This window comes from Malaclemys terrapin, chromosome 13 (assembly GCF_027887155.1).
Source record: "Malaclemys terrapin pileata isolate rMalTer1 chromosome 13, rMalTer1.hap1, whole genome shotgun sequence".
Lineage (NCBI taxonomy): Eukaryota > Metazoa > Chordata > Testudines > Emydidae > Malaclemys > Malaclemys terrapin.
In genome coordinates this window covers 32,528,245-32,532,422 of record NC_071517.1, presented here as the reverse complement: position 1 = coordinate 32,532,422, position 4,178 = coordinate 32,528,245, and the positions used below count along the sequence as shown (strand labels likewise).

General features: G+C 48.0%; 1 non-coding gene across 1 annotated transcript; it reads right to left on the bottom strand.

Moving 5' to 3' along the window:
- Positions 1-3,101: 3,101 nt before the first annotated feature.
- On the bottom strand, positions 3,102-3,210 carry TRNAL-CAA (transfer RNA leucine (anticodon CAA)). The gene is made up of 2 exons: positions 3,173-3,210; positions 3,102-3,147 (listed from the first exon to the last, which is right to left on the bottom strand). It is a non-coding gene; the product is annotated as a tRNA-Leu (tRNA).
- Positions 3,211-4,178: the final 968 nt, after the last annotated feature.

Here is a 4,178-nt window from a genome sequence, read left to right as displayed (position 1 = left end):
CTGGATTTTTGGTTGGCAACTTGTAAAAGATAAAAAAAGCAACAAATACAAAATTATTCCTCTCAAGGGAGGAATCAAAGGTCCAACAAACCCATCCCACCCATCCAGTCTGCTCTGCTCACCAGCCAGGTCCCCAATCCCCCAGGCTCCCCTACTACCACTGTCCTTCCCCCCATCAGTCCCATCCCATTCCCCAATCCTCTCATAGCCTGCCATTTGTCTCCAGCCAGGCCTGACTCCCAACAATCCTACCCCAACCAGCCAGGCCTGCCCTCCCTCCTCCAACCCCTGGGAAGGCAGGTCTGCCCTGTCAGCACCAGCTAGGCTTCTCCTAGCTTGGCTTGACTCATCCCCAATCCCCAGCCAGGCCTGAGCCCATTCAACCAGCCCCCCAGACCTGCCCCCCCAACCTCAGTCAGCCTCAAAGCAGCCAGCCCTCCTCCCACTCTGCCCCCAGCCAGACCTGCCCCTCCCCAGCCAGCTGGACCCCTGGGGTAACCCCACCAGCAACACATGGCCAGGCCTCTCTCAATTTGGCTTGCCTGTGCCAGGTCTGACCCTTTCCTCAGCCAGCCCCCTGGATCTATCCCCCTCGCTCAGCCACGGTTGACCCGGTTCCCCATCCACCTCAGCCAATGCCCTAGGCCAGGGGTTCCCAAGCTGTGGCTGCTAGAGTTGTCACCTCTGAAGTATAAAAGGCTGGGATGTCCAAACCACTTGGTCGTGTCCAGCTACCTCAGAAAAGGGGGCGTGCTGGGTGGTAGCCACCCTAGTGTCTACTGGAGCTTGAGCATCTCTGACATGCCATCTTAGCCACCCCCACCACCTTCCAAGTTCCCTGCCTCTCTGCGAGCCATGATCCTGGTTCCCCATACTCCAAAGGAAACGGGCTCTCAGAAATACACGGCCTTGGCCGCAGCTCTGGGTTTGAATTCAAATTCAATGGACATTTCAATCTTTGGTGAAAAAACGGAGGAGGGGATAACTGAAAATACATTCACATTTTCCCTCCTGGTTTTCAACCAGCCCCAGTGTCTTCAAATTGCCAGTTCATGCTGAAATTGAACAAATGTGTATTCAGTGGTTTGAATGGAGTAAAGAACCAGTGCAGACAAGTGGCTAAACTGAGGAGGATCTAAACTTTGAAGATCTGGAGTCTGAGGGCTTGTCTACACAGGGAAGCTACTGTGAATTTCATCATAGAATCAGAATCAGGGTTGGAAGGGACCTCAGGAGGTAATCTAGTCCAACTGCCTGCTCAAAGCAGGACCAATCCCCAACTAAATTATCCCAGCCAGGGCTTTGTCAAGCCTGACCTTAAAAACCTTCTAAGGAAGGAGATTCCACCACCTCCCTAGGTAACCCATTCCAGTGCTTCACCATCCTTCTAGTGAAAAAGTTTTTCCTAATATCCAACCTAAACCTCCCCCACTGCAACTTGAGACCATTACTCCTTGTTCTATCATCTGCTACCACCGAGAACAGCCAAGCTCCATCCTCTTTGGAACCTCCTTTCAGGTAGTTGAAAGCAGCTAATAAATCCCCCATCATTCTTCTCTTCTGCAGACTAAACAATCCCAGTTCCCTCAGCCTCTCCTCATAAGTTCATGTGCCCCAGCCCCCTAATAATTTTTGTTGCCCTCTGCTGGACTCTCTCCAATTTGTCCACATCCCTTCTGTAGTGGGGGGGGGGGGGACCAAAACTGGACTCAATACTCCAGGTGTAGCTTACCAGTGATGAATAGAGGGGAATAATCACTTCCCTTGATCTGCTGGCAATGCTCCTATTTATACAGCCCAAAACGCCATTAGCCTTCTTGGCAATAAGAGCACACTGTTGACTCATATCCAGCTTCTCGTCCACTGTAACCCCTAGGTCCTTTTCTGCAGAACTGCTGCTTAGTTGTCGATCCCTAGTCTGTAACAGTGCATGGGATTCTTCCTTCCTAATGTAGATCAATCTCTAATAATTTTCATATGTCTTTACATTGTGCCTCTTCATATAACCTTGTGGTGGGTCTACCCACGTGTGACCTCTGTTTTCATGGAACTTTGTATCAAAGCCTCATTTAGAAACTTTGCATTGCCCTTGGTATAATATTATAGCCCCTAAGGATAAAATAAGATAGAAAAAAAATTTCTGTTTGCTAGCAGTAGAACAAGAGCTCTTCCCCCCCCCCCTCTTAATCAATTGCCCTGTTGAATGAATGAGGTATGGATGAGCAAGGCATGGAAGGCAGCACCTCCAGACAGCCTCAACTGTTGGAGAGGGGCTGGGAGCCAGACCCAAGGACAATAAAACGTGTCAAGTGGGCTCATTAAAGACAAGCAGACATACCGACGGCCTCGGGGGTTAGAAGCAAGCACCTTCTTTGGAAACACCCTCTTTGCAGCATTGGGACAACACTCAAAAGAAAGCAGCACAAAGGACCAATGGACACAGACACAGAGTTTGAATCTGGTATAGATTTGCATAAGAGGAAAGCTGCTATAAAAGTGTCAAGTATCAGGGGGTAGCCGTGTTAGTCTGTATCTACAGAAACAACAAAGAGTCTGGTGGCACCTTAAAGACTAACAGATTTATTTGGGCATAAGCTTTCGTGAGTAAAAACCTCACTTCTTCCGAAGAAGTGAGGTTTTTACTCACGAAAGCTTATGCCCAAATAAATCTGTTAGTCTTTAAGGTGCCACCAGACTCTTTGTTGTTTCTGCTATAAAAGTGAGGTGTCTTGCAGAGGACCCCGGGTCTCGTCTTGTCAACATGGGAGCATCGATCTGGATTGGCAGAAGCCCGGCTCCACCCCCTCCCCCATCTAACTCACCTGGCCAGTGAAGTTAAGGGGAGCAACTAATTGGTAACAACAAGATGGAGTGTGTTTGTGTGTGTGTGTGTGTGTGTGTGTGTAATCCCATCCCATCTCCTAGAACTGGAAGGGACCTTGAAAGGTCATTGAGTCCAGCCCCCTGCCTTCACTAGCAGGACCAAGTACTGATTTTGCCCCAGATCCCCAAGTGGCCCCCTCAAGGATTGAACTCACAACCCTGGGTTTAGTAGGCCAATGCTCAAACCCACTGAGCTATCCCTCCCCCCAAAAAGAACATGTCAGGAGTGGGATTTGAACCCACGCCTCCATTCGGAGACCAGAACACCCAGTTGAGGGGAAGACAGAGCCTTGAGTCTGGCGCCTTAGACCACTCGGCCATCCTGACACTATATACATATATTATATGCATATGATACAGTGTTAATGAATACATGTATTACTAATAAATGTGGTGTTTTGTCTTATTCCCCCTAAAAAGATCCTGTGCAGTACTTTAAGTACAACACTAAGTGCAGGACTCTGCACTTGTCCTTGATGAACCTCATCAGGTTTCTTTTGGTCCAGTCCTCTAATTTTTCTAGGTTCCTCTGTATCCCCACCCTCCAGCGTATCTACCACTCCTCCCAGTTTAGTGTCATCTGCAAACTTGCTGAGGGTGCAGTCCATGCCATCCTCCAGATCATTAATGAAGATATTGAACAAAACCGGCCCCAGGACTGACCCTTGGGGCACTCCACTTGATACCAGCTGCCAACTAGACATGGAGCCATTGATCACTACCCATTGAGCCCGATGATCTAGTCAGCTTTCTATCCACCTTATAGTCCATTCATCCAGACCATACTTCTTTACGTTGCTGGCAAGAATATTGCGGAAGACCATATCAAAAGCTTTGCTAAAGTCAAGAAATAACATGTCCATGCTTTCCCCTCATCCATGGAGCCAGTTATCTCATCATCGAACGCAATTAGGTTTCTCCACAGAGGGCTGGTCAGCTCCTCCCCATACTGGGCACAGTATGCTTCCTCCATTGGGTGATTGTTTCCTGATATACCATATAGAGCCTCAAACTAAATGTATACCCCTAATAATAATGAATAAAAACAGTAAGAGGATGAAAAAATGCCACCATGGCTAAACAGCAGAGCAAAAGAGACAGTTAGAGGCAAAAAGGCATCCTTTAAAAATTGGAAGTCAAATCCTAGTAAGTAAAATAGAAAGGAACATAAAACTCTGGCAAATCAAGTGTAAACGTATAATAAGGTCAAGAACGAATCCGAACAGCAACTAGCTAAAGACACAAAAACCAACGGCAATTTTATTTAAAGCCTGCCAAACAGCCAGGCCCGCGCC